Raw genomic sequence first — 13358 nt, forward strand, 5'->3', positions numbered from 1 at the left:
GTGCCTAGCATTCCTCTCAATGTCCACTTAGGGATGGGTATGTTGCGGGGGACAGATTGGGATGTTCTCCTGAGTGTTTGACCTGTAGATTGTTGGCTCTGATGCTTATTTGGCTCTGGATTGGTCTTGTTGTGTCACATGTCCATTGTGGGAGTGTGTAAATCCGTTGCCTGCCCGGGGGTGTGTGCTTGTGTTAGGGAGGGGTTGTGACCGGGCCTGCTGTTGTGTGTAGTGTGAGTTGTCATTGGGTCTCCCAGGTGATGTGTCTGTCCCCTCATGGTGCATGCTGGCATGACAGTGAGTGTGAGTTCCTGTGCTAGATACCTGTGCTTGTGGAGTTGGTGTTGGAGTGTACAGTGGTCCCAGGAGGGCCTTGTGCTGCATACAGCAGGGCCAAGTGTCAGCTACCTTGTCAGTACTTTGCCAGTCCCTGTGCATTGTGCATGGGTATGTACCTATGCCATATGGGCTGAGGGCATTGGTGTCTGCGTCTCATTTTCACAATGTGTTGTGTGGGGCCCACCCTCCCAGCCTCCCGGACATCCAGTCTTGTGTTTGTGGTTGTTGTAGCCTTGGACATGGCCTTGCCTTGATTTGTGAAGGGTGCATGGAGACGTTAATGGCATGAGCACGGTTTTTGAGTGTGGTTGTGTGCGGTGAGTGCTTGGGGGAAGTTGCGTGCATTTGGTGTATATGTGGTGTGGACCCCATTGCCCCCATGTTACGTAAGTGTTTGTGTACTCACCAGGCTCTGCGTCTCCTTCGACTCCGTGTACTCCCACCGGTGGTAGCAGGGCCATCACCTTCTCCTCCCAGGGATGGTAGTGTACGGGTCTGCGGGGCGGCCCACCTCCAGTGATGTTACTCTGGGCATACACTTCGTTCATTTTCCTCTTGACCGCCCTGCGCAGATCGTACCACCTGGCTTGGCATTCATGCCTGGTCCTTCGGATGGGCGCAATAGCATTCACCTTATCGACAATCCTCTGCCACATGGCAGATTTTTCAGCTATGCTGGTCTGTCTGACCAATGTTCCAAACAGCTGTGGCTCGACTCTGATGACTTCGTTGACAAGGAGGTCCAGCTCCGCCGTTGTGAACTTTGGATTCTTGTCTGTGGGCATGGTGTGGGGTGTGGGTGTGGGTGTGTGGGTGTGAATGTGATGGTGTGTGTGTGAATGTGAAGAGGGGGATGTTTGTGGAGGAGGTTGTGTGAAGGTGTGTGAGTGAAGGTGTAGTGGAGGTATGAGTAATGTGGAGTTGTTTCTCAGTGGGGTCTGGCAGCAGTGGGTCTGTTGCAAAGGCTCATGGGTTGTGTGTGTGGGCCCTTTTTATTGGTCCATTTTTGGGTGTGGCTGTGTTTGAATTTTGGTGGGTGTGTTATAAGAGGGGGTTGTGATTTGGGGCCTCTGTTTGCCTGTTTGGATGTGCCAGGTCAGTCATTGAGATGTATTTTGTCATGTAGACGACGTGTTTTGTGGTGTTGTGCGAGTCGAATTGACCCTCCTTGTGCTGTTTTACAGTGTCCTGGTTCTGTAAGAGTCTTTTTCACGTAGGTACGATCTGTACATACGCGATGCTGGGTGAGGGTGCTGGGGTACGGTGTTGGAGTGTGGCGCGTACATGCGGGCGGGGTACGGTGCGTACACGTGCGGCCCTGGGGTACGGCGCGTACATGCGGAGGTACGGCGCGCACATGGGGGGGGTAAGGCGCGTACATGGGGGGAGGGTGCGTACATGGGGGGGCGCGTACATGCGGTGGGGGTACGGTGCATACAGGTGCGGCCCTGGGGTACGGCGCGTACATGCGGAGGTACGGCGTGTACATGCGGGGGTAAGGTACGTACATGGGGGAAGGCACGTACATGGGGGGTACGGCGCGTACAGGTGCAGGGCTGGGGTACAGTGCGGACAGAGGTGGTAAGGTGCCAACATGGGGGGGTACGGCGTGTACATGGGAGGGTACGGCGCGTACTGTTGCGGGGCTGGGGTACAGTGCGGACAGGGTGGTGTATGGTGCTCACATATTTGGGGGTGGGGGGGCTGTACGGCTCGTACACGGGCATAAGTTTACCCATGTACATGTGTGCTACTGCGTTGGCTCCGTACGGGCCATTCTACGTGCGATTGTGTATTCGGACGGACGGTCGGGATCATACTTGCGCGCTCGGACTTGTGTTTTACGATTTGCACGTAAAAATGTCCGGCTCACTCTCGTAGACTTTTCCAGACGATATTTGGACGTAAAAACTTTCCGACGCACTCTCGTAGACTTTTCCCGATGCTATTCGTAGTTATTTTTCACGGACGAATCGTACTTGGCAGTTTGTACGGTACTTGTACGACGGGTCGTACGCAAATTATTTTTAACGGATCGGAATCGGCACCTTAGTGTCAATGTGAGGCCTTTGATGACTCCTTAAACAACAACAAATGGCTGGTATTTTTCATTAGGAAAGGTGGAATCCCTACTCGTGAGATGCCTTTCCATGAAATGCATTCTCTCACTGTGGCAGTAAAAATAAAATACAAATGTAAGGAATAGGCAGAGTGTGGATCCAGGGGGTACTGGAACTAGTGAAAAAGTACAAAGCTTCGTTAACCAGTTCACAAAGGCATGCAAATGGTCTTTTAAAGACCTGTGAAAAAATCGGGTGTGGTGGAGATAAGACTTCTGACATTGCCCAGCTGGGCCCACAGCAGCTCAAGCGGCAGCTGCCCAGGCCGAGTCACACGACGATGGGGGGCTAAAGCCCTTTTAGCCCTATGGGCGTTTCGCACCTGAGCCAAGTTATGGGGCTTCCCATTGTAGAAGTGGGGAGAACGTTATGCTATTATGGTCAACACATTTTGGATGAAGAGGGTGGCCATTTTGAAGTGGTGTGTATTTAATGTTTTGAGGGTATGAAGCATTTGTATCTATCAGTTACAAACACTGTCTTCATGGTGTACTAACTGATATAAATAATTACATTTTGGAGTTCAGTTCCAGCAAAAATTGGTTATTGTTGTACACTCAAAATGAATAATCTTTTATACACAGAAAAAGCAGCAGCCATATTTGAAGAGGTTGTAGGTTATTTCACAAAAGTTGATTTGGAACCTCCCTTTAACAGATTCGTAACATTATGTAAAGAACAAAATTATCTTTTATTAATCTTTTGTTAATATCATTATGCATCATATCAACATACTCGGAACCTGATCATATTAGAGCAAAAGGAGCAGTGGACATATTGGTGTGGTTACAGTTTTCTCTGAAGTTCCCTTATCAGTCCCTCAGTAAAAGTTTTTTGCAATAGTAAGGATGCAGTAGACTGTTTTTTTTAGATTGTTGGGTATATTCGGTCCTAAATAGCCTTGAGTTGCATTTTCATTAGGTGTCACTTCTATTGGTTCTTTTTTATGGGACATGACCTTGCTCCTGTGGTGCTGGTAATTGGTCATCATTTCATTGTTCATGCAAGTTTAGTCAAAAACATATGTGGCTCTGTATAGATACATTTTTAGAAATCTCATCACAGTATGGAAAAAAACATCATAGTAAATAAAGTACTGCATATGGTGTTCTTGAGAAAGAATTAGAGATATTGGTTCAAAAATGATGGTAGCGTGAATAGTGAAGAATTTGTTTCTAGTAGTAATTGTAGATCCGTGCTATAAGGAAAATAAGTAGTTATCTTTAAATGAGGAGACCTAACTCGAAGCTGATATAGGATTCTGCTACCACACATGGGGCGAGTTTGTATTTTCTTAGCAGTTTCAAGCTGTTTTGGGGACCAGGACGGATTATTTGTTGGCAGTTTGTCATGTGTCTTGCAGCCAAAAACGCATTTCTGCATCTTTGTTCAATCTCTTTTAAATAGTGTTCCGTCTCAGAATCCATTCTCTTTCCCGTCTCATTTTGAGTTCACATTTTCCTTCCCGTGGGTGGGCCTTGATGTGTTCTTATCCGAAGAAGATAAAGGTTTGGTCATGAGGGTGTTCCTAATTGAAATGTTCAGTTGAAGGTGGGCCTATATCAGTTTTGTTTATGTTTCTGTAATGCTCTTGAATTCTGGTTCTGAGGGGTCTGATGGCGCTGCCCACATATATTATAGAACATGGGCATTGAATGATGTACATCGCAAAGTTGCTGTTGCAGTTTATCCCGTCAGTTATCCTGAAAGTTTTTCCTAGTTTCCCTGTGAATTCCTTGATTCCTAATTCCAAAATTGCACATGCTACAGTTGTGGCATGTAAAAAAGCCCATAGATTTATCCAAAGATGGTTTTAGTTGTCTTTTGTTAGTGAACTCAGATCTGCACAAGAAGTCCTTCTAGTTCTTCACACATCAATCCCATTTATGGAAAGGCTGGGATGTTAGTGTTGATAGAGGGGTTAGTTGGTAGTAAGTGCCACTATCAATCAATCAATCAAATAAAGTAAATATTGATTTAAGTGCCAATGTCTTTTTAAGATTTTTCTAATTCTATGGTGGCCATTGTGAAAGTTAGTCAGGAAGCATATAGTTCAGCTTTTTGGTATCCCCTTGCTTCCAATTTGTCCAACAACAGTTCATCTGCAGCAGCTAAATATGACTCTTGTTATAATTACATTTAATATAATTACATTTAAACCTAAGTAGTTCACCCTTTGGAATATATTTTAGAATGCTTTTGGGATGACAGCTGTCCAGCCTAAGGATAGAGTTTGCTGCTTTGTCTTTTCTGTAAAGTTTTGCTTGTATCTTGCCATTGTTTATGTTCAGAGTAATATCCAGGAAGTCACTTTCTTTATTCGAGAAAGGAGCAGTAGTCTGGATGTTACATTGATTATTATTGATCCTTTGGAGATATTATTGTAAGGTACTTGTTGGTACTTGCCAGATGCAGAGTATGTCATTAATACACCTCCGCCAGAAGATTATATGGGGGTATATTCCAAAAATGGATCATCCCAGATCCTACATTTCTCTACTACTTCCATAAGGATGCAGGTGTACGGCTGTCTGAATTTGGCTCCGATCGCCATACCCTGCATCTCCCTGTAGAGTTCATGATTGAAGCTGAAAATGTTGTTAAGTAAGCAAAAGGATAACATTTCTAAGATCATGTTACTGGACTCAAGGAAATATGGTGGTTAAGTATTAAGGGCCTTTCTTACTGCTTCAATGCCATCAGTATGTGCAATTTGAAGAACATAGGCTTACCACATCTATGGTGGTTAGTATGTAGTCTGCCTCCCATGTGTGATGTTTTCAAGTTTGACTACTGGTAATAATGTAGATATTTTTCACAGATTGGTTCTGGCGGACTTGGATAAACATGAAGATAGAAACACAATATTTAATTCCAAAGCAGACAATTTAACTGTCAATGAACGAACTGCTCTTAAAGAACTGAGTGATAATAACGACATCATCATACGTGAAGCCGACAAGGGTGGGAACATGGTAATTATGCGGAGTATAGACTACAACAACGAGATTTACTCACAACTTGCTGACGTAGAATGCTACGAGCCCCTACAGACCAACCCCATTTGGACCCTTACGGAATACATCAACACACATTTAAAACGTTGGCATGGACAGGGCCTACTTGATGAGAATGAATTGACATTTTTAAAGATAGACAGGCCAAGATTCCCATGCTTATATACACTACCCAAAATTCACAAGAATGCAGCATTCCCCCCAGGAAGACCCATTATATCGGGCATTGGGGGTCCAACTGAACGTATGTCTGAGTACGTAGACACTTTTCTCAAACCCATGGTGGTGAACCTCCCATCTTACATAAGAGACACCAAGCATATCCTCAGCACCCTAGCCGATTTCAACTGGGAAGAGGGTATGACATTGGTGACCCTTGATGTTACAGCTTTATACACCAGCATCAAGAGGGAGGGAGGGATGATGGCCGTCAGAAGAATGCTGAATAACAGGTCAGCAAATACTTGGGAACACACCGAAATGTTAATGGAGATGGTGGCAATACTATTGGACAACAATGTATTTTTATTTCAGGACAGATGGTACAGACAAAAGCAGGGTGTGGCAATGGGTTCCAGATTCTCTCCCTCGTATGCCAATCTCTTCATGGGATGGTTTGAGGCGACGAGGATCTGGGGCCCATCGGGTACACAATGGAATGATTCGATACTATACTGGGGGAGATACATAGACGACTGTTTTATGATATGGACAGGATCCCAGACCAAACTCATCGATTTTATTAGACATCTCAATTCAAACGATCTTAATATTCACTTCACAACTGAACAAAGCAAAGACAAGATCTCATTTCTAGACGTAGAGTTCTATGTAGAAAACAAATGCTTACAAAGTAGACTGTTCAGAAAACAAACAGCCTGCAACTCCCTACTACACGCATCTAGCTCACATCCACCACATCAAATTAGGTCCATCCCTTATGGTGAACTGGTGAGGGTGAGACGTAACTGCAGCACAGATACTGATTTTGAACTACACAAAAAGGGAACCATAACCAGATTCAGGAATAGAGGCTATGACCATGAGACCCTAAGAAGGGCAGAGAAGAGAATTGAGACAGTCACAAGAATAGATACTTTGAAAGATCGATCAGTGAAAAACAAAGATGACGACAAGATACGTTTGGTCACTAGCTTTAACAATTGGTCAGGGATCCTCAAAAAAAGCCTCAATAAACACTGGCATCTACTGAAGGCAGACAAAACCCTAGACGAAGTAATTACTAACAGACCAGATATCACCTACAGACGAGGCTTCACACTCAGAAATATTCTGAGCCCCAGCTACCCAATACCAAAGCATGTGGACAACTGGTTGTCACAACACTCTATTGGTTTTTATGGCTGCGGCCGTTGCATGGCATGCAAATGGGCGCTTCCAAGGATCACTGATTTTCAAGGACCGGGTGGGAAAACATTTAAAATCAGACACAATATTACATGTCTGACCAAATTTGTGATCTATGCTATCAAATGCAAATGTGGGAAGAGATACATTGGGAGCACTATCAGACCCTTAAGAAACAGAATTGGGGAACACATACGAGCGGTAAAGAATGGAGACATGAGATACCCCATAGCGGCACACACATCTATCTGCTCAGAACAAACAGTGAATAAGAGCTTTGAATTCTATGGCATTGACCATATACCTAAACACCCGAGGGGTGGGAACCGAGAACTGACACTGAGACGCAAGGAAGCATTATGGATTTTAAAATTGAGGAGCACAGAATGCGGCCTAAATATTGACCATGAGCTTCATTACTTCTTGGGCAGGTAATATGCATGCCCTCTCATGTAAATTTCCCTGTGTCTCTTATGTAGACAGGATGTATCAGCTACTATGATGAAATGATGACAGTAACAATGTATATTGATGGACATAATGATCACAAGTTTGTTCAATATAAAATGAAGTAACCATATAGATCACTCATGATCTGTGATATGATGTCTATGTCTTTAGGAATGTACAACCATTCGATTATACAACTCGTTTCATATTGTATGAAACAATTACACCTTTGTTGTAAGACCACAACTGATGGAGAGAATGGAGGAGACACAATTGATACTGAAATCTAAATACAACAGCTCAATTATGAGCCTTTCACTCTATTCATACCACAGACTTGGGGACTCAGCTCTTGAGCCGGGTCTCTGAACAACGGGTACATAAAAGGACATTAAGCATGCTGTCCTTCGCATACAGAACGTGATATATCCATGATACACATCACTTGAATGCACACTGGATTCGGAGGTTGTTTGTATTTCGTCTTGACGGTAACTAGGAAGTACAGTGACAATAGAAGTCCGGACGCTCAAATAGTTCCTTTTTAAATTTAAAAGAGATATGATTTTTTTTTTTTTTTTAGATTTATTAAATACAAATTTCAACTAGAAAATCTTACAAATTGGTGATCGGATATATTTCATATTAGATTTTTCACGGAGGTTTAGTTATTTGGTCCATATGACTCGGCGCAGTCTTGTTTCTATTTCGATGGTCTTGACGCAAGACGTCTCACGCGACCCGGAAGTATATTCACTAGGGTTCGCTCGTCACATCAGAGAGATGTGAATCCACGGACAGCTGCACTCGGCTCGCCCGTTACGTTTTTGGATGGGAGTTTTAAGACAACGTGAAACCGACTGATAAGTTGGGTAAGAATCAACTACTTTACCGGGGTGTGTTAAACGTTTATTATGTTAGGGATTGGAGAATTGTGAGTCTATTTGGCGAATACAAAACGGAGAGAACCTGATAGAAAGTAGGAATCCAAGCGGGATCTTTTTCTATTTGACTGTAATATAGAAAACGCTTATTTAAGTCGGGATCTGGTGACTGTAGACAACAGCTAACATAGATAGTTGTGAGCTGAGGGAAGTTAAAGGAATCTGGATATTAATTAAATAATAGAAAGTATGACAGCCTTGACAATCAACTGTCTTATAACAATACTGGATGATGAAATATATATATGAGAATATATCTTTAGTCATCAACACTGACCGGCGCATTTACTATTTACAGCTCAGCGCGAAACACACGCTTCGTTGGCTAAGGAACCATAAATATTGATTGTTCCCATCTCGGATTTGACCCCTATGTGGTCTGGAATTTTAACCACATAACAAGTAGGTTTGATTTATAATTACACGCCTAAGAGAATTGAGTGTACTTCATAGACTAGACCATTAACGCACTTGCGCTTTGATTGTGTTTCCCTCTTAAACAGAGATCCTATTGAATAGAAAATAGGTAACTATGCTTGGCATTTGGCCTCGTTATGAGTGGATTCACTATGATGGGCATGCTGTGTTGCCATTCACTTCGTCACCTTCACGATAATCACGACTAGCACCCTAGTGACTGAATCTCTTACTAGGCGGGACCGGATCACGCTGTTTTCTACATGCTATCTTGTCATTTACTTAGTCACTTTCACGTCATTCACGACCAGCACCCTAGTAACCGAATCTATTACTAGGCGGGACCTGATCACGTTATTTTTTTGCACGCCCTTCCGCTTCTCTCCATCTTCTTTTGGTCGCTAGTTCTATCAGATACCTACCATAAATTTGATCTCTTTCACTTCGGTACACTTCTTTCTAAATGATTATTTGTATGTACCTACAATGTGCATCTATTCACATCGGATTTTAAATTGATTCCTGTTCATATAATTTTGTATACTGGTTCACTGCATGTGAAACCTCTTTGTAATTATTTAAGAGGTAATTTGGATTTGCAATGCTAACTGATACGACCCCTCTTTTAGAAGTTTATAATGCCATATGGTATGTATTGTCTTTTAATTCACACAGCCTTGAGGAAGTCGTGGGTTAAATTCCCTACACGACGAAACACGTGTTGGCTGTGACTAGGATGTTCCATTGAAAATAAAGAACAAGGAAGACAAACCTCGCATAAGAAATTTATTGTTAATGTTTCTTCTGACTTACACGTCACAAAACGCTTTGAAATTTTGATTATTACGAGTGCTGGGGATTTGCTAAACTGTTACGCAGAGCTCTTGCTCTTCTGGGTAGAGTTGGTGGTTTCTCTACACCTTACAGCACCGTCAGAAAAAATGTATGTCAGCATATAAATGTGAATTTCCCTTTTAGCGCCAAACGTACCTATGACCAATACCACTACATTTAACTAACATTTTTCTACATATGAACAGATAGAATTGATGCCAGCAATGATAGGACACCCTGGCGTAGGAAAGCCTTTTTATGGACCTTTGGGAGTAGGCAAAAGGTCACCATCATGGGATGGTCAATGTACAGATGACTCTTTTCTTTCCACGTTAGAAGTCCTGCATTGTACCAGTTTCATTTTTAGTCTACTTTGGATGTTCTTCATGGGATTTTCTTGTAGTTTCTGATAGCAATTATGATCCGATAGTTGTATCATCGCTTCTTTGATTAAGTCATTTGTACGTCAAAGGACCACATTGCCCCCTTTATCTGCTTATTATATAACCAACTCACTGTTACTTCTTAGGGGCTTGATGGCTTTTCTCTCATGATGGGTGATATTTTGAGGTAAGAATGTCTTCTTTTTGTCATATTTATTGTATTCTTGGTCCAAGTCCTGCAGTACTGCTGTATGAAAAATGTCTATGGTATGTCCTGGTGATAGTTGAGGAGTGAAAGTTGACTCACATTACATTGGTTATGGTGTAGTTAGTGTCAATTCCCATCTCTTGTGCCAGGGTCAGTACTGTTGTTTCTTCTTCCCCATTTTCTGACAATGTTGTGACAAGATGTATATCCTCTAGATCTTTCACAGTGAGGGTACTAGTTGTGATTTGATATTTCAGTGTAGGTTGTCTTGGTTTGTCACTAAAGAAAGAGAACACTTTAGGGGGCCGATTCCGATCCTGTAAAAAGGCTGTACGAATCGGTGTACGGAGCATTTACCCCGTACGACTCATACCCGGTAAACCTTCCGTACAACCTAGGAAGTACGATTCGTACAGAAAACCTATTTCCATACGTTTCGTAAAAAAGCCCGTACGGGTCAAAAAAATAGACGATTCTGATCCGGAACAGCTTGTACGCGACGTCCGGACGTATTCAGGCAGCGGTTTCCGGCCCAGCAAGTACGATTCGTCCCTACGTCACTCAGTACGGCTCTTTTTTTACGGGAGTCAAATACAACCGGAAAAGCAGAGTCCGACGCGAACCGCTACGCAAAGGAGCCCCGGTACGTGACGTACACGCCATGAACCCCGTCGTACGTGTCATCCCGGTCCTCTTGGCCTACGACCTGGTGCACCGCACCCGACGCACACGCCGCAGAAGGTGAGAACAACACCCAGAGGCCAGGGTGGGGGTGAGGGGCAGGAAACAAACCCCATACTCAAAGCCAAACCTATAATATGGAGGCCATACATTACCACCAGGGTCTGGTCACTTGGGTGGGCATGGCCAGCAACCCCTGCGTACCGCAACAACGGAAGTGGACATGTACGGTGCATGTCACACATACCCCTATGACATCATTAGAACAGTGATACGGACCGTACACACGCAATGAATGCGTGGGTACGGTGCGTACCACACGTACCCCTATGGCAACATTAGAACAGTGATACGGACCGTACACACGCAATGAATGCGTGGGTACGGTGCGTACCACACGTACCCCTACGGCACCATTAGAACAGTGATACGGACCGTACACATGCAATGAATGTGTGGGTACGGTGCGTACCACACGTACCCCTACGGCACAGTAGAACTGTGATATGGACCGTACACACACAATGAATGCGTGGGTACGGTGCGTGTCACACGTACCCCTACAGCACCATTAGAACAGTGATATGGACCGTACACACGCAATGAATGTTTGGGTACGGTGCGTACCACACGTACCCCTACGGCACAGTAGAACTGTGATACGGACCGTACACACGCAATGAATGCGTGGGTACGGTGCGTGTCACACGTACCCCGCTACGGCACCAGTACATTTGGGATACGAGGCGTACACACGCCAGGAATGTGGGCTTAGAGCACTGGCCCAGCATATTACCTTCATATTGGTGTGTGTGTAGGTCCAGGCCAGCAGTGTACTGCTCCAAGGGGGTGCGTGGGTGGGTGCAGAGGACTCCCAGCAGTGTCCAGACATATGAGGGGTGGGTGCATATGACTCCCAGCAGTGTCCTGCAATATGAGGGGTGGGTGCATATGACTAACAGCAGTGGCCTGCAATATGAGGGGTGGGTGCATATGACTCCCAGCAGTGGTCAGAGATATGAGGGGTGGGTGCATATGACTCCCAGCAGTGGACAGAGATATGGGGCTGGGTGCAGAGGACTCCCAGCAGTGGCCTGCAATATGAGGGGTGGGTTCATATGACTCCCAGCAGTGGTCAGAGATATGAGGGGTGGTGCATATGACAACCAGCAGTGGCCTGCAATATGAGGGGTGGGTGCATATGACTCCCAGCAGTGGACAGAGATATGAGGGGTGGGTGCATATGACTCCCAGCTGTGGTCAGAGATATGAGGGGTGGGTGCATATGACTCCCAGCAGTGGACAGAGATATGAGGGTTGGGTGCAGAGGACTCCCAGCAGTGGCCTGCAATATGAGGGGTGGGTGCATATGACTACCAGCAGTGGCCTGCAATATGAGGGGTGGGTGCATATGACTCCCAGCAGTGGTCAGAGATATGAGGGGTGGGGGCATATGACTCCCAGCAGTGGACAGAGATATGAGGGGTGGGTGCATATGACTACCAGCAATGGACAGAGATATGGGGGTGGGTGCAGAGGACTCCCAGCAGTGGCCTGCAATATGAGGGGTGGGTGCATATGACTCCCAGCAGTGGCCTGCAATATGAGGGGTGGGTGCATATGACTACCAGCAGTGGCCTGCATTATGAGGGGTGGGGGCATGTGACTGCCAGCAGTGGTCAGAGATATGAGGGGTGGGTGCATATGACTCCCAGCAGTGTCCAGACATATGAGGGGCGGGTGCAGAGGACTCCCAGCAGTGGACAGAGATATGGGGGTGTACATCATCAGATGACCACACCTACATGGTGGTATGGACGCATCCTTAACTTGGACTATGATTTTAGTGCTATTACAACACATCACTGACAGCAGTGTCCCACTCCCAGGACGATGGATGTCTTTCACACACTGCATGACACACCATATGTGGGTGTGAGGACATATAACACATGCATACCCACCCATGGCGGATGCAGCACAATACACACCCTGATTTCATGTCAACAGACTGTATAGTCATGTAACTGCATACAAAACTAAGATAGCCAAAGGGAACACACACTGTCATGCACATCCCAGGACTGATAGGAATGTTCAGGTGCTGGTCCAGCCACCAAGATGTTGTCTCTCATGGAAGGAATAGGGTTCAATTCCACCAGATACAATGCCCACAATTGTGAGTCAGGTGCCCAAATACCCTGCATAATAAGTACCATTTGTGTGGTAGGCCGTGATTACACACATGCATAGTGCTGAAAAGGGCCAATTTGTCCCTGAAGGCATTCCTACATACCCAAAACACAAGTACAGTGACTAGCAAGGATGGCACAGACGATTCAGCAGGAGACATCGGTGAGCAGGCATGGCCATTGTTGAAGGGATCCATCACCAACAAAGGAAATGTGGACACAGGTCAGCACAACAATTGTGCAACTGTTTGCAGGGAAGATGTCAGGTGCCACAGAGGAAGGAACACTCCTTGGGACAATGTCTCCAAACTAAATGAACACACACTACCATTGATTCTTTGCAGAGACATTGTGATGGCACACAGATACCATGGTCCACCTCATGACCATCATACAAAAACATTT

This window comes from Triturus cristatus, chromosome 1_1, assembly GCF_964204655.1.
Source record: "Triturus cristatus chromosome 1_1, aTriCri1.1, whole genome shotgun sequence".
Lineage (NCBI taxonomy): Eukaryota > Metazoa > Chordata > Amphibia > Caudata > Salamandridae > Triturus > Triturus cristatus.